This window comes from Thermobia domestica, unplaced genomic scaffold (genome assembly GCF_964235325.1).
Source record: "Thermobia domestica unplaced genomic scaffold, izTheDome1.hap1.1 HAP1_SCAFFOLD_151, whole genome shotgun sequence".
In the NCBI taxonomy this organism is placed as follows: domain Eukaryota; kingdom Metazoa; phylum Arthropoda; class Insecta; order Zygentoma; family Lepismatidae; genus Thermobia; species Thermobia domestica.
In genome coordinates, this window is record NW_027655898.1 from 228,603 (window position 1) to 256,602 (window position 28,000).

A 28,000-nucleotide genomic window follows, 5' to 3' on the forward strand; every position below is an offset into this window, starting at 1 on the left:
GCATCGTAACAAATTAAAGATCCTTTGCTATCTATGAACAGAAGCAGGAAGTTATATTCTCAACTGACTTTGGTTACAAGATCTCTTTTGATAAGTTGGAAATAGTTTGAAAACAAAAATTTCTTAATCCTAACGAAGACTAGTTTCAAAAGGTAAGCAACGCTTAAGACTACAAGAATGCTCGTAACTAGGTGCCATCAATATATGAACTCTGACATACACTCGTAAATTTATTTAAATAAATATTTTCTCTTATTATGAGTAATTCTCTTTGATCTACTTGAATAGGATTATTTATCCTTCATATTATTGTCATAAAGTTTAAGTAATAGAAAACATAGGTTTAATGGAAAGATGATACAGTATGAATTGAGAGTATCCCTTTTAACAAGTTTGAGGTAAAACTGTATAAAAGTGTTAAAATACGTTTACTAATTAAGAAATCTGTAGCTTGGTTTGTGTAAAATACAATAATTTAATGTCTGTTTTTTGAAAGCGATACATTTTCGAAAGTAAAACCAACTTATTCCATACGAGAATGAAAAATGCAGGGATAAAAAGGTAGGTTTATTCCAATTGAATTGCATATTCTAAAGAAACGAATGTCATCTGAGATGGAATTTCGAATGAATAGTATATATGTATATGAATCATAATATCTTTATGTAATGAAATTATGAACAAATGTGATACCATTTTGCTAGCTTCTGAGGGAAAGCGTTTATTGAATCGAATGCGGAACACAATTTTGAAGCATTAAAGTTTTCCAGCATGTAAAAGTTTGTTCCTCGATTTAAGGTCCGAACATAACATTAGTTTAAGAAGTGTTATTAATTCAATAGTAAATAAAATTCTCTTGTATTGGCATCGGTGGTTCAGTGGTAGAATGCTCGCCTGCCACGCGGGCGGCCCGGGTTCGATTCCCGGCCGATGCACTGAATTTTTAGCGGGGATTTAAATTTCGAATATCTTACCGATATATGGGTTTATGAATTCATTTCTGCTACGCTCTAAGTTACGCTTGGTTCAACAAACTCAAATTGTCACCTTAAATCAATGGCCAAATTTATTTCCCTGATTAATTTCCCGTCTACAGCAAGCCATTACAATTTTAGTTATACCTTTAGACAATATTTGAATTGATTTGCTTTTGAATAAAGTTTTTCCGTACAAGAGTTTCATAATAATTTCTTTAAAAATTAAATATCGATCTACATTTTGTGATTCCTTTTCACATGGGATAAGAATTTTCTGTAGTAGACGTTTAATATATTATTTGTATAGTAGAGATGTTTAGGTTTTAAATCTATTAAAATCCGTTTAGGATATAGTAACCTACGCAATAAGTTTCAAACATTTTCCTATATATTGTGTAACATTTTGGGATATGGACAAAAAATCATAGCTTGTTTTGAAATGAATATAAGCATTGTCAGCTTAAAATATGTGGACGATTAATTGTTGTTTATTACCCATCGTGGAACCAATATCGTGAACATGTTATGAAGATGAACTTTGTTAGAAATAATATACCAACTCATTGTGGCATTTAAGAATTTCCTTCAAAGCAAAATTTACTTCATCAATTCCAGAATAAAAACTATGCTTTTAGACTGGATACTTGAAATTTCCAACCTAGTTTAGTTTCTTCAAGACAATTTCCACTAACATTGCTTAAATAACGAATAAAACGAAATAATAATGAACTATTTACTTCTGTCTACTAAAAACAAAATGTACATTTAAGGAATTTATTTCTGGTAAAATATGTGACTATTATAGTTCTTAGAATTAAAAACTTAACTTACTTTCATTATTAATTATGAATAAAACAGCAACAGTATAATTAAACACAGATTTCCGTTATTACACCTCTTTCTACAAGTCGACCAATCTAAAATCGAAGAGATCGTTTTTCTGCTGGCTACCTCGGAATATCAAGATCAGTAACATGTAAGAATTAACAATATATCCTAATAACTAGTTGCCGTCAATACTCGCATTATAATATCAAAGAGCTGAAGCATTAAAATTTAATAGTTTCTTCTTAAATTGATAGAATCTGGTTTAATTCCATAAGTTTAGTTATTTTAAATATCATTGACAAAACATTGCTATAATAGAAATCGAGGATGCGTGCAAAGAGAATACCAGGTTTTTTTGAATTTGAGATACCTTTGGTACGATTTTTTAATTTTTTTAAAGTGACTTCAAATTCAGAAATCTACCATTTTATGTTAACTACGATACTTTGAAGGCCAATTCAATGAACACCGCCAGTTTTCGGAAACAAATAAATACCATTCTTATTGCATATTCTAATCAAATGCAGAGGTAAATGAAGTAATTGGTTTATTTTAATTCTTTTCCATATGCAACAAAACGAACCTGTACTTGGTGACTACTGAAAGGCACAAAAGTCTAACCCAGTACAGGTAAAATATTCATTTCATCACATAATCTTTACACGTGGTGTAGACTTATATCAAAATATGGAAAACTTGTCATATACCAAGACACCCGGCATAATACTATATTGGTTTGGTTTCAGATTTCCCTTGCATTTTGTTTGTTGTTAACCTATTGCATTTTTAGACATTAGAAACTAACGTAAATTTAGTTTACAAAATTAAATATTTTCACGACAGTTTCTGGTATGGTGTTAGTTCAACTATGGTAAAGCTTCATTATTTATCGAAATTATCTTCTTCACTATTATATCTGATTAATATGTTTTAAGTAGGAACATGTTTTAGGTTTCTAACCGTCCTCATCTGAAATTTTATTCACTAGTAAAAAACACTATTATTGTTTCATTAATCGTTGAAACAGTTGTTGTAATTATTAAAGAAAATTTGAAAGGTAATATGAATCTTTACTGTAAACTTTTATATGAGCGTAAGTATTTTTTCTCTGCTAAAAGAAACTGCCATACTTTCTTAACATTTTAACTGCCAACAATTCATACTTTATTTTCTAATGTTCTCAAGTCAATTTTCTTTCCTAGCGCCTAATGTACAGCAACGTACGTAATCTTCTCTTGAAAATAGATCACAGAACAAAATCTAGATCAGCTACGATCTGAACTGGGGTATCTGGAAAACTCTAAGGTAATATGGAATTGACTTATGCTTGTCTGGAATAGTTAGAACTTAAGTTTTCCTATTGAAATATCTTTAAATGATAAATAACATTTTGTGTTCTTAGGATGAAATTCATTTTAGACAATTGTTCTTACCTGAAAGTTATTTACTTTGTGTTTTGTTTAAGTGATACATATTTGCTGAAGTTGTGATGTCTATTTTTGACTCGTGATGTAAAGATTATTGTTTTGTATTTAGCCGTCTCCTTGGGAACAATCATAATTTACACAACGAATGCCAAATGATTCCCTACATATTGCTAATGTTTTTGAATATTGCTAAATATATTGTTCAATATCTCGAGAGAAACGTAAGTATCTCCCTTCTTGCTTATTGAGTCACACTGTAATAAGAAAAAATTAACCTTTGCAATTAAAGCTATTGCATTCTATTTCTTTAATGTGATGTGAAAAAAAAGATGAAAACATTTGCAGTAACATATCAACCTTTGTTTTCCAGAAAGTGCCATCTAAATCTCAAATAACTCCGTTTATTCCAGAAACGAAAGATACTTCTTTTGGTTAGAGGCTTAAAATATTGAACCTAGTTTATTTCGATATTTCAAAAAACAAGAAACATAACGAATCACCAATGAGGTTTTCGCTACAATCTGTTCGGAGTAAAACTTTATGAATGATTTGGAATAATACCAAATAATGTGACATTATTATAGTCTGCATCGTAACAAATTAAAGATCCTTTGCTATCTATGAACAGAAGCAGGAAGTTATATTCTCAACTGACTTTGGTTACAAGATCTCTTTTGATAAGTTGGAAATAGTTTGAAAACAAAAATTTCTTAATCCTAACGAAGACTAGTTTCAAAAGGTAAGCAACGCTTAAGACTACAAGAATGCTCGTAACTAGGTGCCATCAATATATGAACTCTGACATACACTCGTAAATTTATTTAAATAAATATTTTCTCTTATTATGAGTAATTCTCTTTGATCTACTTGAATAGGATTATTTATCCTTCATATTATTGTCATAAAGTTTAAGTAATAGAAAACATAGGTTTAATGGAAAGATGATACAGTATGAATTGAGAGTATCCCTTTTAACAAGTTTGAGGTAAAACTGTATAAAAGTGTTAAAATACGTTTACTAATTAAGAAATCTGTAGCTTGGTTTGTGTAAAATACAATAATTTAATGTCTGTTTTTAGAAAGCGATACATTTTCGAAAGTAAAACCAACTTATTCCATACGAGAATGAAAAATGCAGGGATAAAAAGGTAGGTTTATTCCAATTGAATTGCATATTCTAAAGAAACGAATGTCATCTGAGATGGAATTTCGAATGAATAGTATATATGTATATGAATCATAATATCTTTATGTAATGAAATTATGAACAAATGTGATACCATTTTGCTAGCTTCTGAGGGAAAGCGTTTATTGAATCGAATGCGGAACACAATTTTGAAGCATTAAAGTTTTCCAGCATGTAAAAGTTTGTTCCTCGATTTAAGGTCCGAACATAACATTAGTTTAAGAAGTGTTATTAATTCAATAGTAAATAAAATTCTCTTGTATTGGCATCGGTGGTTCAGTGGTAGAATGCTCGCCTGCCACGCGGGCGGCCCGGGTTCGATTCCCGGCCGATGCACTGAATTTTTAGCGGGGATTTAAATTTCGAATATCTTACCGATATATGGGTTTATGAATTCATTTCTGCTACGCTCTAAGTTACGCTTGGTTCAACAAACTCAAATTGTCACCTTAAATCAATGGCCAAATTTATTTCCCTGATTAATTTCCCGTCTACAGCAAGCCATTACAATTTTAGTTATACCTTTAGACAATATTTGAATTGATTTGCTTTTGAATAAAGTTTTTCCGTACAAGAGTTTCATAATAATTTCTTTAAAAATTAAATATCGATCTACATTTTGTGATTCCTTTTCACATGGGATAAGAATTTTCTGTAGTAGACGTTTAATATATTATTTGTATAGTAGAGATGTTTAGGTTTTAAATCTATTAAAATCCGTTTAGGATATAGTAACCTACGCAATAAGTTTCAAACATTTTCCTATATATTGTGTAACATTTTGGGATATGGACAAAAAATCATAGCTTGTTTTGAAATGAATATAAGCATTGTCAGCTTAAAATATGTGGACGATTAATTGTTGTTTATTACCCATCGTGGAACCAATATCGTGAACATGTTATGAAGATGAACTTTGTTAGAAATAATATACCAACTCATTGTGGCATTTAAGAATTTCCTTCAAAGCAAAATTTACTTCATCAATTCCAGAATAAAAACTATGCTTTTAGACTGGATACTTGAAATTTTCAACCTAGTTTAGTTTCTTCAAGACAATTTCCACTAACATTGCTTAAATAACGAATAAAACGAAATAATAATGAACTATTTACTTCTGTCTACTAAAAACAAAATGTACATTTAAGGAATTTATTTCTGGTAAAATATGTGACTATTATAGTTCTTAGAATTAAAAACTTAACTTACTTTCATTATTAATTATGAATAAAACAGCAACAGTATAATTAAACACAGATTTCCGTTATTACACCTCTTTCTACAAGTCGACCAATCTAAAATCGAAGAGATCGTTTTTCTGCTGGCTACCTCGGAATATCAAGATCAGTAACATGTAAGAATTAACAATATATCCTAATAACTAGTTGCCGTCAATACTCGCATTATAATATCAAAGAGCTGAAGCATTAAAATTTAATAGTTTCTTCTTAAATTGATAGAATCTGGTTTAATTCCATAAGTTTAGTTATTTTAAATATCATTGACAAAACATTGCTATAATAGAAATCGAGGATGCGTGCAAAGAGAATACCAGGTTTTTTTGAATTTGAGATACCTTTGGTACGATTTTTTAATTTTTTTAAAGTGACTTCAAATTCAGAAATCTACCATTTTATGTTAACTACGATACTTTGAAGACCAATTCAATGAACACCGCCAGTTTTCGGAAACAAATAAATACCATTCTTATTGCATATTCTAATCAAATGCAGAGGTAAATGAAGTAATTGGTTTATTTTAATTCTTTTCCATATGCAACAAAACGAACCTGTACTTGGTGACTACTGAAAGGCACAAAAGTCTAACCCAGTACAGGTAAAATATTCATTTCATCACATAATCTTTACACGTGGTGTAGACTTATATCAAAATATGGAAAACTTGTCATATACCAAGACACCCGGCATAATACTATATTGGTTTGGTTTCAGATTTCCCTTGCATTTTGTTTGTTGTTAACCTATTGCATTTTTAGACATTAGAAACTAACGTAAATTTAGTTTACAAAATTAAATATTTTCACGACAGTTTCTGGTATGGTGTTAGTTCAACTATGGTAAAGCTTCATTATTTATCGAAATTATCTTCTTCACTATTATATCTGATTAATATGTTTTAAGTAGGAACATGTTTTAGGTTTCTAACCGTCCTCATCTGAAATTTTATTCACTAGTAAAAAACACTATTATTGTTTCATTAATCGTTGAAACAGTTGTTGTAATTATTAAAGAAAATTTGAAAGGTAATATGAATCTTTACTGTAAACTTTTATATGAGCGTAAGTATTTTTTCTCTGCTAAAAGAAACTGCCATACTTTCTTAACATTTTAACTGCCAACAATTCATACTTTATTTTCTAATGTTCTCAAGTCAATTTTCTTTCCTAGCGCCTAATGTACAGCAACGTACGTAATCTTCTCTTGAAAATAGATCACAGAACAAAATCTAGATCAGCTACGATCTGAACTGGGGTATCTGGAAAACTCTAAGGTAATATGGAATTGACTTATGCTTGTCTGGAATAGTTAGAACTTAAGTTTTCCTATTGAAATATCTTTAAATGATAAATAACATTTTGTGTTCTTAGGATGAAATTCATTTTAGACAATTGTTCTTACCTGAAAGTTATTTACTTTGTGTTTTGTTTAAGTGATACATATTTGCTGAAGTTGTGATGTCTATTTTTGACTCGTGATGTAAAGATTATTGTTTTGTATTTAGCCGTCTCCTTGGGAACAATCATAATTTACACAACGAATGCCAAATGATTCCCTACATATTGCTAATGTTTTTGAATATTGCTAAATATATTGTTCAATATCTCGAGAGAAACGTAAGTATCTCCCTTCTTGCTTATTGAGTCACACTGTAATAAGAAAAAATTAACCTTTGCAATTAAAGCTATTGCATTCTATTTCTTTAATGTGATGTGAAAAAAAAGATGAAAACATTTGCAGTAACATATCAACCTTTGTTTTCCAGAAAGTGCCATCTAAATCTCAAATAACTCCGTTTATTCCAGAAACGAAAGATACTTCTTTTGGTTAGAGGCTTAAAATATTGAACCTAGTTTATTTCGATATTTCAAAAAACAAGAAACATAACGAATCACCAATGAGGTTTTCGCTACAATCTGTTCGGAGTAAAACTTTATGAATGATTTGGAATAATACCAAATAATGTGACATTATTATAGTCTGCATCGTAACAAATTAAAGATCCTTTGCTATCTATGAACAGAAGCAGGAAGTTATATTCTCAACTGACTTTGGTTACAAGATCTCTTTTGATAAGTTGGAAATAGTTTGAAAACAAAAATTTCTTAATCCTAACGAAGACTAGTTTCAAAAGGTAAGCAACGCTTAAGACTACAAGAATGCTCGTAACTAGGTGCCATCAATATATGAACTCTGACATACACTCGTAAATTTATTTAAATAAATATTTTCTCTTATTATGAGTAATTCTCTTTGATCTACTTGAATAGGATTATTTATCCTTCATATTATTGTCATAAAGTTTAAGTAATAGAAAACATAGGTTTAATGGAAAGATGATACAGTATGAATTGAGAGTATCCCTTTTAACAAGTTTGAGGTAAAACTGTATAAAAGTGTTAAAATACGTTTACTAATTAAGAAATCTGTAGCTTGGTTTGTGTAAAATACAATAATTTAATGTCTGTTTTTAGAAAGCGATACATTTTCGAAAGTAAAACCAACTTATTCCATACGAGAATGAAAAATGCAGGGATAAAAAGGTAGGTTTATTCCAATTGAATTGCATATTCTAAAGAAACGAATGTCATCTGAGATGGAATTTCGAATGAATAGTATATATGTATATGAATCATAATATCTTTATGTAATGAAATTATGAACAAATGTGATACCATTTTGCTAGCTTCTGAGGGAAAGCGTTTATTGAATCGAATGCGGAACACAATTTTGAAGCATTAAAGTTTTCCAGCATGTAAAAGTTTGTTCCTCGATTTAAGGTCCGAACATAACATTAGTTTAAGAAGTGTTATTAATTCAATAGTAAATAAAATTCTCTTGTATTGGCATCGGTGGTTCAGTGGTAGAATGCTCGCCTGCCACGCGGGCGGCCCGGGTTCGATTCCCGGCCGATGCACTGAATTTTTAGCGGGGATTTAAATTTCGAATATCTTACCGATATATGGGTTTATGAATTCATTTCTGCTACGCTCTAAGTTACGCTTGGTTCAACAAACTCAAATTGTCACCTTAAATCAATGGCCAAATTTATTTCCCTGATTAATTTCCCGTCTACAGCAAGCCATTACAATTTTAGTTATACCTTTAGACAATATTTGAATTGATTTGCTTTTGAATAAAGTTTTTCCGTACAAGAGTTTCATAATAATTTCTTTAAAAATTAAATATCGATCTACATTTTGTGATTCCTTTTCACATGGGATAAGAATTTTCTGTAGTAGACGTTTAATATATTATTTGTATAGTAGAGATGTTTAGGTTTTAAATCTATTAAAATCCGTTTAGGATATAGTAACCTACGCAATAAGTTTCAAACATTTTCCTATATATTGTGTAACATTTTGGGATATGGACAAAAAATCATAGCTTGTTTTGAAATGAATATAAGCATTGTCAGCTTAAAATATGTGGACGATTAATTGTTGTTTATTACCCATCGTGGAACCAATATCGTGAACATGTTATGAAGATGAACTTTGTTAGAAATAATATACCAACTCATTGTGGCATTTAAGAATTTCCTTCAAAGCAAAATTTACTTCATCAATTCCAGAATAAAAACTATGCTTTTAGACTGGATACTTGAAATTTCCAACCTAGTTTAGTTTCTTCAAGACAATTTCCACTAACATTGCTTAAATAACGAATAAAACGAAATAATAATGAACTATTTACTTCTGTCTACTAAAAACAAAATGTACATTTAAGGAATTTATTTCTGGTAAAATATGTGACTATTATAGTTCTTAGAATTAAAAACTTAACTTACTTTCATTATTAATTATGAATAAAACAGCAACAGTATAATTAAACACAGATTTCCGTTATTACACCTCTTTCTACAAGTCGACCAATCTAAAATCGAAGAGATCGTTTTTCTGCTGGCTACCTCGGAATATCAAGATCAGTAACATGTAAGAATTAACAATATATCCTAATAACTAGTTGCCGTCAATACTCGCATTATAATATCAAAGAGCTGAAGCATTAAAATTTAATAGTTTCTTCTTAAATTGATAGAATCTGGTTTAATTCCATAAGTTTAGTTATTTTAAATATCATTGACAAAACATTGCTATAATAGAAATCGAGGATGCGTGCAAAGAGAATACCAGGTTTTTTTGAATTTGAGATACCTTTGGTACGATTTTTTAATTTTTTTAAAGTGACTTCAAATTCAGAAATCTACCATTTTATGTTAACTACGATACTTTGAAGACCAATTCAATGAACACCGCCAGTTTTCGGAAACAAATAAATACCATTCTTATTGCATATTCTAATCAAATGCAGAGGTAAATGAAGTAATTGGTTTATTTTAATTCTTTTCCATATGCAACAAAACGAACCTGTACTTGGTGACTACTGAAAGGCACAAAAGTCTAACCCAGTACAGGTAAAATATTCATTTCATCACATAATCTTTACACGTGGTGTAGACTTATATCAAAATATGGAAAACTTGTCATATACCAAGACACCCGGCATAATACTATATTGGTTTGGTTTCAGATTTCCCTTGCATTTTGTTTGTTGTTAACCTATTGCATTTTTAGACATTAGAAACTAACGTAAATTTAGTTTACAAAATTAAATATTTTCACGACAGTTTCTGGTATGGTGTTAGTTCAACTATGGTAAAGCTTCATTATTTATCGAAATTATCTTCTTCACTATTATATCTGATTAATATGTTTTAAGTAGGAACATGTTTTAGGTTTCTAACCGTCCTCATCTGAAATTTTATTCACTAGTAAAAAACACTATTATTGTTTCATTAATCGTTGAAACAGTTGTTGTAATTATTAAAGAAAATTTGAAAGGTAATATGAATCTTTACTGTAAACTTTTATATGAGCGTAAGTATTTTTTCTCTGCTAAAAGAAACTGCCATACTTTCTTAACATTTTAACTGCCAACAATTCATACTTTATTTTCTAATGTTCTCAAGTCAATTTTCTTTCCTAGCGCCTAATGTACAGCAACGTACGTAATCTTCTCTTGAAAATAGATCACAGAACAAAATCTAGATCAGCTACGATCTGAACTGGGGTATCTGGAAAACTCTAAGGTAATATGGAATTGACTTATGCTTGTCTGGAATAGTTAGAACTTAAGTTTTCCTATTGAAATATCTTTAAATGATAAATAACATTTTGTGTTCTTAGGATGAAATTCATTTTAGACAATTGTTCTTACCTGAAAGTTATTTACTTTGTGTTTTGTTTAAGTGATACATATTTGCTGAAGTTGTGATGTCTATTTTTGACTCGTGATGTAAAGATTATTGTTTTGTATTTAGCCGTCTCCTTGGGAACAATCATAATTTACACAACGAATGCCAAATGATTCCCTACATATTGCTAATGTTTTTGAATATTGCTAAATATATTGTTCAATATCTCGAGAGAAACGTAAGTATCTCCCTTCTTGCTTATTGAGTCACACTGTAATAAGAAAAAATTAACCTTTGCAATTAAAGCTATTGCATTCTATTTCTTTAATGTGATGTGAAAAAAAAAGATGAAAACATTTGCAGTAACATATCAACCTTTGTTTTCCAGAAAGTGCCATCTAAATCTCAAATAACTCCGTTTATTCCAGAAACGAAAGATACTTCTTTTGGTTAGAGGCTTAAAATATTGAACCTAGTTTATTTCGATATTTCAAAAAACAAGAAACATAACGAATCACCAATGAGGTTTTCGCTACAATCTGTTCGGAGTAAAACTTTATGAATGATTTGGAATAATACCAAATAATGTGACATTATTATAGTCTGCATCGTAACAAATTAAAGATCCTTTGCTATCTATGAACAGAAGCAGGAAGTTATATTCTCAACTGACTTTGGTTACAAGATCTCTTTTGATAAGTTGGAAATAGTTTGAAAACAAAAATTTCTTAATCCTAACGAAGACTAGTTTCGAAAGGTAAGCAACGCTTAAGACTACAAGAATGCTCGTAACTAGGTGCCATCAATATATGAACTCTGACATACACTCGTAAATTTATTTAAATAAATATTTTCTCTTATTATGAGAAATTCTCTTTGATCTACTTGAATAGGATTATTTATCCTTCATATTATTGTCATAAAGTTTAAGTAATAGAAAACATAGGTTTAATGGAAAGATGATACAGTATGAATTGAGAGTATCCCTTTTAACAAGTTTGAGGTAAAACTGTATAAAAGTGTTAAAATACGTTTACTAATTAAGAAATCTGTAGCTTGGTTTGTGTAAAATACAATAATTTAATGTCTGTTTTTAGAAAGCGATACATTTTCGAAAGTAAAACCAACTTATTCCATACGAGAATGAAAAATGCAGGGATAAAAAGGTAGGTTTATTCCAATTGAATTGCATATTCTAAAGAAACGAATGTCATCTGAGATGGAATTTCGAATGAATAGTATATATGTATATGAATCATAATATCTTTATGTAATGAAATTATGAACAAATGTGATACCATTTTGCTAGCTTCTGAGGGAAAGCGTTTATTGAATCGAATGCGGAACACAATTTTGAAGCATTAAAGTTTTCCAGCATGTAAAAGTTTGTTCCTCGATTTAAGGTCCGAACATAACATTAGTTTAAGAAGTGTTATTAATTCAATAGTAAATAAAATTCTCTTGTATTGGCATCGGTGGTTCAGTGGTAGAATGCTCGCCTGCCACGCGGGCGGCCCGGGTTCGATTCCCGGCCGATGCACTGAATTTTTAGCGGGGATTTAAATTTCGAATATCTTACCGATATATGGGTTTATGAATTCATTTCTGCTACGCTCTAAGTTACGCTTGGTTCAACACACTCAAATTGTCACCTTAAATCAATGGCCAAATTTATTTCCCTGATTAATTTCCCGTCTACAGCAAGCCATTACAATTTTAGTTATACCTTTAGACAATATTTGAATTGATTTGCTTTTGAATAAAGTTTTTCCGGACAAGAGTTTCATAATATATTCTTTAAAAATTAAATATCGATCTACATTTTGTGATTCCTTTTCACATGGGATAAGAATTTTCTGTAGTAGACGTTTAATATATTATTTGTATAGTAGAGATGTTTAGGTTTTAAATCTATTAAAATCCGTTTAGGATATAGTAACGTACGCAATAAGTTTCAAACATTTTCCTATATATTGTGTAACATTTTGGGATATGGACAAAAAATCATAGCTTGTTTTGAAATGAATATAAGCATTGTCAGCTTAAAATATGTGGACGATTAATTGTTGTTTATTACCCATCGTGGAACCAATATCGTGAACATGTTATGAAGATGAACTTTGTTAGAAATAATATACCAACTCATTGTGGCATTTAAGAATTTCCTTCAAAGCAAAATTTACTTCATCAATTCCAGAATAAAAACTATGCTTTTAGACTGGATACTTGAAGTTTCCAACCTAGTTTAGTTTCTTCAAGACAATTTCCACTAACATTGCTTAAATAACGAATAAAACGAAATAATAATGAACTATTTACTTCTGTCTACTAAAAACAAAATGTACATTTAAGGAATTTATTTCTGGTAAAATATGTGACTATTATAGTTCTTAGAATTAAAAACTTAAGTTACTTTCATTAATAATTATGAATAAAACAGCAACAGTATAATTAAACACAGATTTCCGTTATTACACCTCTTTCTACAAGTCGACCAATCTAAAATCGAAGAGATCGTTTTTCTGCTGGCTACCTCGGAATATCAAGATCAGTAACATGTAAGAATTAACAATATATCCTAATAACTAGTTGCCGTCAATACTCGCATTATAATATCAAAGAGCTGAAGCATTAAAATTTAATAGTTTCTTCTTAAATTGATAGAATCTGGTTTAATTCCATAAGTTTAGTTATTTTAAATATCATTGACAAAACATTGCTATAATAGAAATCGAGGATGCGTGCAAAGAGAATACCAGGTTTTTTTGAATTTGAGATACCTTTGGTACGATTTTTTAATTTTTTTAAAGTGACTTCAAATTCAGAAATCTACCATTTTATGTTAACTACGATACTTTGAAGGCCAATTCAATGAACACCGCCAGTTTTCGGAAACAAATAAATACCATTCTTATTGCATATTCTAATCAAATGCAGAGGTAAATGAAGTAATTGGTTTATTTTAATTCTTTTCCATATGCAACAAAACGAACCTGTACTTGGTGACTACTGAAAGGCACAAAAGTCTAACCCAGTACAGGTAAAATATTCATTTCATCACATAATCTTTACACGTAGTGTAGACTTATATCAAAATATGGAAAACTTGTCATATACCAAGAAACCCGGCATAATACTATATTGGTTTGGTTTCAGATTTCCCTTGCATTTTGTTTGTTGTTAACCTATTGCATTTTTAGACATTAGAAACTAACGTAAATTTAGTTTACAAAATTAAATATTTTCACGACAGTTTCTGGTATGGTGTTAGTTCAACTATGGTAAAGCTTCATTATTTATCGAAATTATCTTCTTCACTATTATATCTGGTTAATATGTTTTAAGTAGGAACATGTTTTAGGTTTCTAACCGTCCTCATCTGAAATTTTATTCTCTAGTAAAAAACACTATTATTGTTTCATTAATCGTTGAAACAGTTGTTCTAATTATTAAAGAAAATTTGAAAGGTAATATGAATCTTTACTGTAAACTTTTATATGAGCGTAAGTATTTTTTCTCTGCTAAAAGAAACTGCCATACTTTCTTAACATTTTAACTGCCAACAATTCATACTTTATTTTCTAATGTTCTCAAGTCAATTTTCTTTCCTAGCGCCTAATGTACAGCAACGTACGTAATCTTCTCTTGAAAATAGATCACAGAACAAAATCTAGATCAGCTACGATCTGAACTGGGGTATCTGGAAAACTCTAAGGTAATATGGAATTGACTTATGCTTGTCTGGAATAGTTAGAACTTAAGTTTTCCTATTGAAATATCTTTAAATGATAAATAACATTTTGTGTTCTTAGGATGAAATTCATTTTAGACAATTCTTCTTACCTGAAAGTTATTTACTTTGTGTTTTGTTTAAGTGATACATATTTGCTGAAGTTGTGATGTCTATTTTTGACTCGTGATGTAAAGATTATTGTGTTGTATTTAGCCGTCTCCTTGGGAACAATCATAATTTACACAACGAATGCCAAATGATTCCCTACATATTGCTAATGTTTTTGAATATTGCTAAATATATTGTTCAATATCTCGGGAGAAACATAAGTATCTCCCTTGTTGCTTATTGAATCACACTGTAATAAGAAAAAATTAACTTTTGCAATTAAAGCTATTGCATTCTATTTCCTCAATGTGATGTGAAAAAAAAAAAACAGGAAAACATTTGCAGTAACATATCAACCTTTGTTTTCCAGAAAGTGTCATCTAAATCTCAAATAACTCCGTTTATTCCAGAAACGAAAGATACTTCTTTTGGTTAGAGGCTTAAAATATTGAACCTAGTTTATTTCGATATTTCAAAAAACAAGAAACATAACGAATCACCAATGAGGTTTTCGCTATAATCTGTTCGGAGTAAAATTTTATGAATGATTTGGAATAATACCAAATAATGTGACATTATTATAGTCTGCATCGTAACAAATTAAAGATCCTTTGCTATCTATGAACAGAAACAGGATGTTATATTCTCAACTGACTTTGGTTACAAGATCTCTTTTGATAAGTTGGAAATAGTTTGAAAACAAAAATTTCTTAATCCTAACGAAGACTAGTTTCAAAAGGTAAGCAACGCTTAAGACTACAAGAATGCTGGTAACTAGGTGCCATCAATATATGAACTCTGACATACACTCGTCAATTTATTTAAATAAATATTTTCTCTTATTATGAGAAATTCTCTTTGATCTACTTGAATAGGATTATTTATCCTTCATATTATTGTCATAAAGTTTAAGTAATAGAAAACATAGGTTTAATGGAAAGATGATACAGTATGAATTGAGAGTATCCCTTTTAACAAGTTTGAGGTAAAACTGTATAAAAGTGTTAAAATACGTTTACTAATTAAGAAATCTGTAGCTTGGTTTGTGTAAAATACAATAATTTAATGTCTGTTTTTAGAAAGCGATACATTTTCGAAAGTAAAACCAACTTATTCCATACGAGAATGAAAAATGCAGGGATAAAAAGGTAGGTTTATTCCAATTGAATTGCATATTCTAAAGAAACGAATGTCATCTGAGATGGAATTTCGAATGAATAGTATATATGTATATGAATCATAATATCTTTATGTAATGAAATTATGAACAAATGTGATACCATTTTGCTAGCTTCTGAGGGAAAGCGTTTATTGAATCGAATGCGGAACACAATTTTGAAGCATTAAAGTTTTCCAGCATGTAAAAGTTTGTTCCTCGATTTAAGGTCCGAACATAACATTAGTTTAAGAAGTGTTATTAATTCAATAGTAAATAAAATTCTCTTGTATTGGCATCGGTGGTTCAGTGGTAGAATGCTCGCCTGCCACGCGGGCGGCCCGGGTTCGATTCCCGGCCGATGCACTGAATTTTTAGCGGGGATTTAAATTTCGAATATCTTACCGATATATGGGTTTATGAATTCATTTCTGCTACGCTCTAAGTTACGCTTGGTTCAACACACTCAAATTGTCACCTTAAATCAATGGCCAAATTTATTTCCCTGATTAATTTCCCGTCTACAGCAAGCCATTACAATTTTAGTTATACCTTTAGACAATATTTGAATTGATTTGCTTTTGAATAAAGTTTCTCCGTACAAGAGTTTCATAATAATTTCTTTAAAAATTAAATATCGATCTACTTTTTGTGATTCCTTTTCACATGGGATAAGAATTTCCTGTAGTAGACGTTTAATATATTATTTGTATAGTAGAGATGTTTAGGTTTTAAATCTATTAAAATCCGTTTAGGATATAGTAACCTACGCAATAAGTTTCAAACATTTTCCTATATATTGTGTAATATTTTGGGATATGGACAAAAAATCATAGCTTGTTTTGAAATGAATATAAGCATTGTCAGCTTAAAATATGTGGACGATTAATTGTTGTTTATTACCCATCGTGGAACCAATATCGTGAACATGTTATGAAGATGAACTTTGTTAGAAATAATATACCAACTCATTGTGGCATTTAAGAATTTCCTTCAAAGCAAAATTTACTTCATCAATTCCAGAATAAAAACTATGCTTTTAGACTGGATACTTGAAATTTCCAACCTAGTTTAGTTTCTTCAAGACAATTTCCACTAACATTGCTTAAATAACGAATAAAACGAAATAATAATGAACTATTTACTTCTGTCTACTAAAAACAAAATGTACATTTAAGGAATTTATTTCTGGTAAAATATGTGACTATTATAGTTCTTAGAATTAAAAACTTAACTTACTTTCATTATTAATTATGAATAAAACAGCAACAGTATAATTAAACACAGATTTCCGTTATTACACCTCTTTCTACAAGTCGACCAATCTAAAATCGAAGAGATCGTTTTTCTGCTGGCTACCTCGGAATATCAAGATCAGTAACATGTAAGAATTAACAATATATCCTAATAACTAGTTGCCGTCAATACTCGCATTATAATATCAAAGAGCTGAAGCATTAAAATTTAATAGTTTCTTCTTAAATTGATAGAATCTGGTTTAATTCCATAAGTTTAGTTATTTTAAATATCATTGACAAAACATTGCTATAATAGAAATCGAGGATGCGTGCAAAGAGAATACCAGGTTTTTTTGAATTTGAGATACCTTTGGTACGATTTTTTAATTTTTTTAAAGTGACTTCAAATTCAGAAATCTACCATTTTATGTTAACTACGATACTTTGAAGGCCAATTCAATGAACACCGCCAGTTTTCGGAAACAAATAAATACCATTCTTATTGCATATTCTAATCAAATGCAGAGGTAAATGAAGTAATTGGTTTATTTTAATTCTTTTCCATATGCAACAAAACGAACCTGTACTTGGTGACTACTGAAAGGCACAAAAGTCTAACCCAGTACAGGTAAAATATTCATTTCATCACATAATCTTTACACGTAGTGTAGACTTATATCAAAATATGGAAAACTTGTCATATACCAAGAAACCCGGCATAATACTATATTGGTTTGGTTTCAGATTTCCCTTGCATTTTGTTTGTTGTTAACCTATTGCATTTTTAGACATTAGAAACTAACGTAAATTTAGTTTACAAAATTAAATATTTTCACGACAGTTTCTGGTATGGTGTTAGTTCAACTATGGTAAAGCTTCATTATTTATCGAAATTATCTTCTTCACTATTATATCTGGTTAATATGTTTTAAGTAGGAACATGTTTTAGGTTTCTAACCGTCCTCATCTGAAATTTTATTCTCTAGTAAAAAACACTATTATTGTTTCATTAATCGTTGAAACAGTTGTTCTAATTATTAAAGAAAATTTGAAAGGTAATATGAATCTTTACTGTAAACTTTTATATGAGCGTAAGTATTTTTTCTCTGCTAAAAGAAACTGCCATACTTTCTTAACATTTTAACTGCCAACAATTCATACTTTATTTTCTAATGTTCTCAAGTCAATTTTCTTTCCTAGCGCCTAATGTACAGCAACGTACGTAATCTTCTCTTGAAAATAGATCACAGAACAAAATCTAGATCAGCTACGATCTGAACTGGGGTATCTGGAAAACTCTAAGGTAATATGGAATTGACTTATGCTTGTCTGGAATAGTTAGAACTTAAGTTTTCCTATTGAAATATCTTTAAATGATAAATAACATTTTGTGTTCTTAGGATGAAATTCATTTTAGACAATTGTTCTTACCTGAAAGTTATTTACTTTGTGTTTTGTTTAAGTGATACATATTTGCTGAAGTTGTGATGTCTATTTTTGACTCGTGATGTAAAGATTATTGTGTTGTATTTAGCCGTCTCCTTGGGAACAATCATAATTTACACAACGAATGCCAAATGATTCCCTACATATTGCTAATGTTTTTGAATATTGCTAAGTATATTGTTCAATATCTCGGGAGAAACATAAGTATCTCCCTTGTTGCTTATTGAATCACACTGTAATAAGAAAAAATTAACTTTTGCAATTAAAGCTATTGCATTCTATTTCCTCAATGTGATGTGAAAAAAAAAACAGGAAAACATTTGCAGTAACATATCAACCTTTGTTTTCCAGAAAGTGTCATCTAAATCTCGAATAACTCCGTTTATTCCAGAAACGAAAGATACTTCTTTTGGTTAGAGGCTTAAAATATTGAACCTAGTTTATTTCGATATTTCAAAAAACAAGAAACATAACGAATCACCAATGAGGTTTTCGCTATAATCTGTTCGGAGTAAAATTTTATGAATGATTTGGAATAATACCAAATAATGTGACATTATTATAGTCTGCATCGTAACAAATTAAAGATCCTTTGCTATCTATGAACAGAAACAGGATGTTATATTCTCAACTGACTTTGGTTACAAGATCTCTTTTGATAAGTTGGAAATAGTTTGAAAACAAAAATTTCTTAATCCTAACGAAGACTAGTTTCAAAAGGTAAGCAACGCTTAAGACTACAAGAATGCTGGTAACTAGGTGCCATCAATATATGAACTCTGACATACACTCGTCAATTTATTTAAATAAATATTTTCTCTTATTATGAGAAATTCTCTTTGATCTACTTGAATAGGATTATTTATCCTTCATATTATTGTCATAAAGTTTAAGTAATAGAAAACATAGGTTTAATGGAAAGATGATACAGTATGAATTGAGAGTATCCCTTTTAACAAGTTTGAGGTAAAACTGTATAAAAGTGTTAAAATACGTTTACTAATTAAGAAATCTGTAGCTTGGTTTGTGTAAAATACAATAATTTAATGTCTGTTTTTAGAAAGCGATACATTTTCGAAAGTAAAACCAACTTATTCCATACGAGAATGAAAAATGCAGGGATAAAAAGGTAGGTTTATTCCAATTGAATTGCATATTCTAAAGAAACGAATGTCATCTGAGATGGAATTTCGAATGAATAGTATATATGTATATGAATCATAATATCTTTATGTAATGAAATTATGAACAAATGTGATACCATTTTGCTAGCTTCTGAGGGAAAGCGTTTATTGAATCGAATGCGGAACACAATTTTGAAGCATTAAAGTTTTCCAGCATGTAAAAGTTTGTTCCTCGATTTAAGGTCCGAACATAACATTAGTTTAAGAAGTGTTATTAATTCAATAGTAAATAAAATTCTCTTGTATTGGCATCGGTGGTTCAGTGGTAGAATGCTCGCCTGCCACGCGGGCGGCCCGGGTTCGATTCCCGGCCGATGCACTGAATTTTTAGCGGGGATTTAAATTTCGAATATCTTACCGATATATGGGTTTATGAATTCATTTCTGCTACGCTCTAAGTTACGCTTGGTTCAACACACTCAAATTGTCACCTTAAATCAATGGCCAAATTTATTTCCCTGATTAATTTCCCGTCTACAGCAAGCCATTACAATTTTAGTTATACCTTTAGACAATATTTGAATTGATTTGCTTTTGAATAAAGTTTCTCCGTACAAGAGTTTCATAATAATTTCTTTAAAAATTAAATATCGATCTACTTTTTGTGATTCCTTTTCACATGGGATAAGAATTTCCTGTAGTAGACGTTTAATATATTATTTGTATAGTAGAGATGTTTAGGTTTTAAATCTATTAAAATCCGTTTAGGATATAGTAACCTACGCAATAAGTTTCAAACATTTTCCTATATATTGTGTAATATTTTGGGATATGGACAAAAAATCATAGCTTGTTTTGAAATGAATATAAGCATTGTCAGCTTAAAATATGTGGACGATTAATTGTTGTTTATTACCCATCGTGGAACCAATATCGTGAACATGTTATGAAGATGAACTTTGTTAGAAATAATATACCAACTCATTGTGGCATTTAAGAATTTCCTTCAAAGCAAAATTTACTTCATCAATTCCAGAATAAAAACTATGCTTTTGGACTGGATACTTGAAATTTCCAACCTAGTTTAGTTTCTTCAAGACAATTTCCACTAACATTGCTTAAATAACGAATAAACCGAAATAATAATGAACTATTTACTTCTGTCTACTAAAAACAAAATGTACATTTAAGGAATTTATTTCTGGTAAAATATGTGACTATTATAGTTCTTAGAATTAAAAACTTAAGTTACTTTCATTAATAATTATGAATAAAACAGCAACAGTATAATTAAACACAGATTTCCGTTATTACACCTCTTTCTACAAGTCGACCAATCTAAAATCGAAGAGATCGTTTTTCTGCTGGCTACCTCGGAATATCAAGATCAGTAACATGTAAGAATTAACAATATATCCTAATAACTAGTTGCCGTCAATACTCGCATTATAATATCAAAGAGCTGAAGCATTAAAATTTAATAGTTTCTTCTTAAATTGATAGAATCTGGTTTAATTCCATAAGTTTTGTTATTTTAAATATCATTGACAAAACATTGCTATAATAGAAATCGAGGATGCGTGCAAAGAGAATACCAGGTTTTTTTGAATTTGAGATACCTTTGGTACGATTTTTTAAATTTTTTAAAGTGACTTCAAATTCAGAAATCTACCATTTTATGTTAACTACGATACTTTGAAGGCCAATTCAATGAACACCGCCAGTTTTCGGAAACAAATAAATACCATTCTTATTGCATATTCTAATCAAATGCAGAGGTAAATGAAGTAATTGGTTTATTTTAATTCTTTTCCATATGCAACAAAACGAACCTGTACTTGGTGACTACTGAAAGGCACAAAAGTCTAACCCAGTACAGGTAAAATATTCATTTCATCACATAATCTTTACACGTGGTGTAGACTTATGTCAAAATATGGAAAACTTGTCATATACCAAGAAACCCGGCATAATACTATATTGGTTTGGTTTCAGATTTCCCTTGCATTTTGTTTGTTGTTAACCTATTGCATTTTTAGACATTAGAAACTAACGTAAATTTAGTTTACAAAATTAAATATTTTCACGACAGTTTCTGGTATGGTGTTAGTTCAACTATGGTAAAGCTTCATTATTTATCGAAATTATCTTCTTCACTATTATATCTGGTTAATATGTTTTAAGTAGGAACCTGTTTTAGGTTTCTAACCGTCCTCATCTGAAATTTTATTCACTAGTAAAAAACACTATTATTGTTTCATTAATCGTTGAAACAGTTGTTGTAATTATTAAAGAAAATTTGAAAGGTAATATGAATCTTTACTGTAAACTTTTATATGAGCGTAAGTAGTTTTTCTCTGTTAAAAGAAACTGCCATACTTTCTTAACATTTTAACTGCCAACAATTCATACTTTATTTTCTAATGTTCTCAAGTCAATTTTCTTTCCTAGCGCCTAATGTATAGCAACGTACGTAATCTTCTCTTGAAAATAGATCACAGAACAAAATCTAGATCAGCTACGATCTGAACTGGGGTATCTGGAAAACTCTAAGGTAATATGGAATTGACTTATGCTTGTCTGGATTAGTTAGAACTTAAGTTTTCCTATTGAAATATCTTTAAATGATAAATAACATTTTGTGTTCTTAGGATGAAATTCATTTTAGACAATTGTTCTTACCTGAAAGTTATTTACTTTGTGTTTTGTTTAAGTGATACATATTTGCTGAAGTTGTGATGTCTATTTTTGACTCGTGATGTAAAGATTAATGTGTTGTATTTAGCCGTCTCCTTGGGAACAATCATAATTTACACAACGAATGCCAAATGATTCCCTACATATTGCTAATGTTTTTGAATATTGCTAAATATATTGTTCAATATCTCGAAAGAAACATAAGTATCTCCCTTGTTGCTTATTGAATCACACTATAATAAGAAAAAATTGACTTTTGCAATTAAAGCTATTGCATTCTATTTCATCAATGTGATGTGAAAAAAAAGATGAAAACATTTGCAGTAACATATCAACCTTTGTTTTCCAGAAAGTGTCATCTAAATCTCAAATAACTCCGTTTATTCCAGAAACGAAAGATACTTCTTTTGGTTAGAGGTTTAAAATATTGAACCTAGTTTATTTCGATATTTCAAAAAACAAGAAACATAACGAATCACCAATGAGGTTTTCGCTATAGTCTGTTCGGAGTAAAACTTTATGAATGATTTATAATAATACCAAATAATGTGACATTATTATAGTCTGCATCGTAACAAATTAAAGATCCTTTGCTATCTATGAACAGAAGCAGGAAGTTATATTCTCAACTGACTTTGGTTACAAGATCTCTTTTGATAAGTTGGAAATAGTTTGAAAACAAAAATTTCTTAATCCTAACGAAGACTAGTTTCAAAAGGTAAGCAACGCTTAAGACTACAAGAATGCTGGTAACTAGGTGCCATCAATATATGAACTCTGTCATACACTCGTAAATTTATTTAAATAAATATTTTCTCTTATTATGTGAAATTCTCTTTGATCTACTTGAATAGGATTATTTATCCTTTATATTATTGGCATAAGGTTTAAGTAATAGAAAACATAGGTTTAATGGAAAGATGGTACAGTATGAATTGAGAGTATCCCTTTTAACAAGTTTGAGGTAAAACTGTATAAAAGTGTTAAAATACGTTTACTAATTAAGAAATCTGTAGCTTGGTTTGTGTAAAATACAATAATTTAAAGTCTGTTTTTAGAAAGCGATACATTGTCGAAAGTAAAACCAACTTATTCCATACGAGAATGAAAAATGCAGGGATAAAAAGGTAGGTTTATTCCAATTGAATTGCATATTCTAAAGAAACGAATGTCATCTGAGATGGAATTTCGAATGAATAGTATATATGTATATGAATCATAATATCTTTATGTAATGAAATTAGGAACAAATGTGGTACCATTTTGCTAGCTTCTGAGGGAAAGCGTTTATTGAATCGAATGCGGAACACAATTTTGAAGCATTAAAGTTTTCCAGCATGTAAAAGTTTGTTCCTCGATTTAAGGTCCGAACATAACATTAGTTTAAGAAGTGTTATTAATTCAATAGTAAATAAAATTCTCTTGTATTGGCATCGGTGGTTCAGTGGTAGAATGCTCGCCTGCCACGCGGGCGGCCCGATTTCGATTCCCGGCCGATGCACTGAATTTTTAGCGGGGATTTAAATTTCGAATATCTTAGCGATATATATGGGTTTATGAATTCATTTCTGCTACGCTCTAAGTTACGCTTGGTTCAACACACTCAAATTGTCACCTTAAATCAATGGCCAAATTTATTTCCCTGATTAATTTCCCGTCTACAGCAAGCCATTACAATTTTATTTATACCTTTAGACAATATTTGAATTGATTTGCTTTTGAATAAAGTTTCTCCGTACAAGAGTTTCATAATAATTTCTTTAAAAATTAAATATCGATCTACTTTTTGTGATTCCTTTTCACATGGGATAAGAATTTCCTGTAGTAGACGTTTAATATATTATTTGTATAGTAGAGATGTTTAGGTTTTAAATCTATTAAAATCCGTTTAGGATATAGTAACCTACGCAATAAGTTTCAAACATTTTCTATATATTGTGTAATATTTTGGGATATGGACAAAAAATCATAGCTTGTTTTGAAATGAATATAAGCATTGTCAGCTTAAAATATGTGGACGATTAATTGTTGTTTATTACCCATCGTGGAACCAATATCGTGAACATGTTATGAAGATGAACTTTGTTAGAAATAATATACCAACTCATTGTGGCATTTAAGAATTTCCTTCAAAGCAAAATTTACTTCATCAATTCCAGAATAAAACTATGCTTTTGGACTGGATACTTGAAATTTCCAACCTAGTTTAGTTTGTTCAAGACAATTTCCACTAACATTGCTTAAATAACGAATAAAACGAAATAATAATGAACTATTTACTTCTGTCTACTAAAAACAAAATGTACATTTAAGGAATTTATTTCTCGTAAAATATGTGACTATTATAGTTCTTAGAATTAAAAACTTAAGTTACTTTCATTAATAATTATGAATAAAACAGCAACAGTATAATTAAACACAGATTTCCGTTATTACACCTCTTTCAACAAGTCGACCAATCTAAAATCGAAGAGATCGTTTTTCTGCTGGCTACCTCGGAATATCAAGATCAGTAACATGTAAGAATTAACAATATATCCTAATAACTAGTTGCCGTCAATACTCGCATTATAATATCAAAGAGCTCAAGTATTAAAATTTAATAGTTTCTCCTTAAATTAATAGAATCTGGTTTAATTCCACTAGTTTAGTTATTTTAAAAATCATTGAGAAAACATTTCCATAAAAGAAACCGAGTATGTGTGCAAAGAGAGTACCAGCTTCTATTGAATTTGAGATACCTTTGGTACGATTTTTTAAATTTTTTAAAGTGACTTCAAATTCAGAAATCCACCATTTTATGTTAACTACGATACTTTGAAGGCCAATTCAATGAACACCGCCAGTTTTCGGAAACAAATAAATACCATTCTTATTGCATATTCTAATCAAATGCAGAGGTAAATGAAGTAATTGGTTTATTTTAATTCTTTTCCATATGCAACAAAACGAACCTGTACTTGCTGACTACTGAAAGGCACAAAAGTCTAACCCAGTACAGGTAAAATATTCATTTCAACACATAATCTTTACACGTGGTGTAGACTTATATCAAAATATGGAAAACTTGTCATATACCAAGAAACCCGGCATAATACTATACTGGTTTGGTTTCAGATTTCCCTTGCATTTTGTTTGTTGTTAACCTATTGCATTTTTAGACATTAGAAACTAACGTAAATTTAGTTTACAAAATTAAATATTTTCACGACAGTTTCTGGTATGGTGTTAGTTCAACTATGGTAAAGCTTCATTATTTATCGAAATTATCTTCTTCACTATTATATCTGATTAATATGTTTTAAGTAGGAACATGTTTTAGGTTTCTAACCGTCCTCATCTGAAATTTTATTCACTAGTAAAAAACACTATTATTGTTTCATTAATCTTTGAAACAGTTGTTTTAATTATTAAAGAAAATTTGAAAGATAATATGAATCTTTACTGTAAACTTTTATATGAGCGTAAGTATTTTTTCTCTGTTAAAAGAAACTGCCATACTTTCTTAACATTTTAACTGCCAACAATTCATACTTTATTTTCTAATGTTCTCAAGTCAATTTTCTTTCCTAGCGCCTAATGTATAGCAACGTACGTAATCTTCTCTTGAAAATAGATCACAGAACAAAATCTAGATCAGCTACGATCTGAACTGGGGTATCTGGAAAACTCTAAGTTAATATGGAATTGACTTATGCTTGTCTGGATTAGTTAGAACTTAAGTTTTCCTATTCAAATATCTTTAAATGATAAATAACATTTTGTGTTCTTAGGATCAAAATTCATTTTAGACAATTGTTCTTACCTGAAAGTTATTTACTTTGTGTTTTGTTTAAGTGATACATATTTGCTGAAGTTGTGATGTCTATTTTTGACTCGTGATGTAAAGATTAATGTGTTGTATTTAGCCGTCTCCTTGGGAACAATCATAATTTACACAACGAATGCCAAATGATTCCCTACATATTGCTAATGTTTTTGAATATTGCTAAATATATTGTTCAATATCTCGAAAGAAACATAAGTATCTCCCTTGTTGCTTATTGAATCACACTATAATAAGAAAAAATTGACTTTTGCAATTAAAGCTATTGCATTCTATTTCATCAATGTGATGTGAAAAAAAAAACATGAAAACATTTGCAGTAACATATCAACCTTTGTTTTCCAGAAAGTGTCATCTAAATCTCAAATAACTCCGTTTATTCCAGAAACGAAAGATACTTCTTTTGGTTAGAGGTTTAAAATATTGAACCTAGTTTATTTCGATATTTCAAAAAACAAGAAACATAACGAATCATCAATGAGGTTTTCGCTATAGCCTGTTCGGTGTAAAACTTTATGAATGATTTGGAATAATACCAAATAATGTGACACTATTATAGTCTGCATCGTAACAAATTAAAGATCCTTTGCTATCTATGAACAGAAGCAGGAAGTTATATTCTCAACTGACTTTGGTTACAAGATCTCTTTTGATAAGTTGGAAATAGTTTGAAAACAAAAATTTCTTAATCCTAACGAAGACTAGTTTCAAAAGGTAAGCAACGCTTAAGACTACAAGAATGCTGGTAACTAGGTGCCATCAATATATGAATTCTGACATACACTCGTAAATTTATTTAAATAAATATTTTCTCTTATTATGAGAAATTCTCTTTGATCTACTTGAATAGGATTATTTATCCTTTATATTATTGGCATAAGGTTTAAGTAATAGAAAACATAGGTTTAATGGAAAGATGGTACAGTATGAATTGAGAGTATCCCTTTTAACAAGTTTGAGGTAAAACTGTATAAAAGTGTTAAAATACGTTTACTAATTAAGAAATCTGTAGCTTGGTTTGTGTAAAATACAATAATTTAAAGTCTGTTTTTAGAAAGTGATACATTGTCGAAAGTAAAACCAACTTATTCCATACGAGAATGAAAAATCCAGGGATAAAAAGGTAGGTTTATTCCAATTGAATTGCATATTCTAAAGAAACGAATGTCATCTGAGATGGAATTTCGAATGAATAGTATATATGTATATGAATCATAATATCTTTATGTAATGAAATTATGAACAAATGTGGTACCATTTTGCTAGCTTAGGAGGGAAAGCGTTTATTGAATCGAATGCGGAACACAATTTTGAAGCATTAAAGTTTTCCAGCATGTAAAAGTTTGTTCCTCGATTTAAGGTCCGAACATAACATTAGTTTAAGAAGTGTTATTAATTCAATAGTAAATAAAACTCTCTTCTATTGGCATCGGTGGTTCAGTGGTAGAATGCTCGCCTGCCACGCGGGCGGCCCGGGTTCGATTCCCGGCCGATGCACTGAATTTTTAGCGGGGATTTAAATTTCGAATATCTTACCGATATATGGGTTTATGAATTCATTTCTGCTACGCTCTAAGTTACGCTTGGTTCAACACACTCAAATTGTCACCTTAAATCAATGGCCAAATTTATGTCCCTGATTAATTTCCCGTCTACAGCAAGACATTACAATTTTAGTTATACTTTTAGACAATATTTGAATTGATTTGCTTTTGAATAAAGTTTCTCCGTACAAGAGTTTCATAATAATTTCTTTAAAAATTAAATATCGATCTACATTTTGTGATTCCTTTTCACATGGGATAAGAATTTCCTGTAG

At 29.9% G+C, this 28,000-nt stretch overlaps 8 non-coding genes across 8 annotated transcripts; all 8 read left to right on the forward strand.

Moving 5' to 3' along the window:
* Positions 1–864: 864 nt before the first annotated feature.
* Positions 865–935, forward strand: TRNAG-GCC (transfer RNA glycine (anticodon GCC)). The gene has a single exon. It is a non-coding gene; the product is annotated as a tRNA-Gly (tRNA).
* Positions 936–4,683: 3,748 nt separating this feature from the next.
* TRNAG-GCC (transfer RNA glycine (anticodon GCC)) lies at positions 4,684–4,754 on the forward strand. The gene has a single exon. It is a non-coding gene; the product is annotated as a tRNA-Gly (tRNA).
* Positions 4,755–8,502: 3,748 nt separating this feature from the next.
* Positions 8,503–8,573, forward strand: TRNAG-GCC (transfer RNA glycine (anticodon GCC)). Its single transcript has one exon. It is a non-coding gene; the product is annotated as a tRNA-Gly (tRNA).
* A 3,749-nt stretch (positions 8,574–12,322) lies between these two features.
* On the forward strand, positions 12,323–12,393 carry TRNAG-GCC (transfer RNA glycine (anticodon GCC)). The gene has a single exon. It is a non-coding gene; the product is annotated as a tRNA-Gly (tRNA).
* A 3,752-nt stretch (positions 12,394–16,145) lies between these two features.
* TRNAG-GCC (transfer RNA glycine (anticodon GCC)) lies at positions 16,146–16,216 on the forward strand. The gene has a single exon. It is a non-coding gene; the product is annotated as a tRNA-Gly (tRNA).
* Positions 16,217–19,966: 3,750 nt separating this feature from the next.
* TRNAG-GCC (transfer RNA glycine (anticodon GCC)) lies at positions 19,967–20,037 on the forward strand. The gene has a single exon. It is a non-coding gene; the product is annotated as a tRNA-Gly (tRNA).
* Positions 20,038–23,785: 3,748 nt separating this feature from the next.
* TRNAG-GCC (transfer RNA glycine (anticodon GCC)) lies at positions 23,786–23,856 on the forward strand. Its single transcript has one exon. It is a non-coding gene; the product is annotated as a tRNA-Gly (tRNA).
* Positions 23,857–27,607: 3,751 nt separating this feature from the next.
* On the forward strand, positions 27,608–27,678 carry TRNAG-GCC (transfer RNA glycine (anticodon GCC)). Its single transcript has one exon. It is a non-coding gene; the product is annotated as a tRNA-Gly (tRNA).
* Positions 27,679–28,000: the final 322 nt, after the last annotated feature.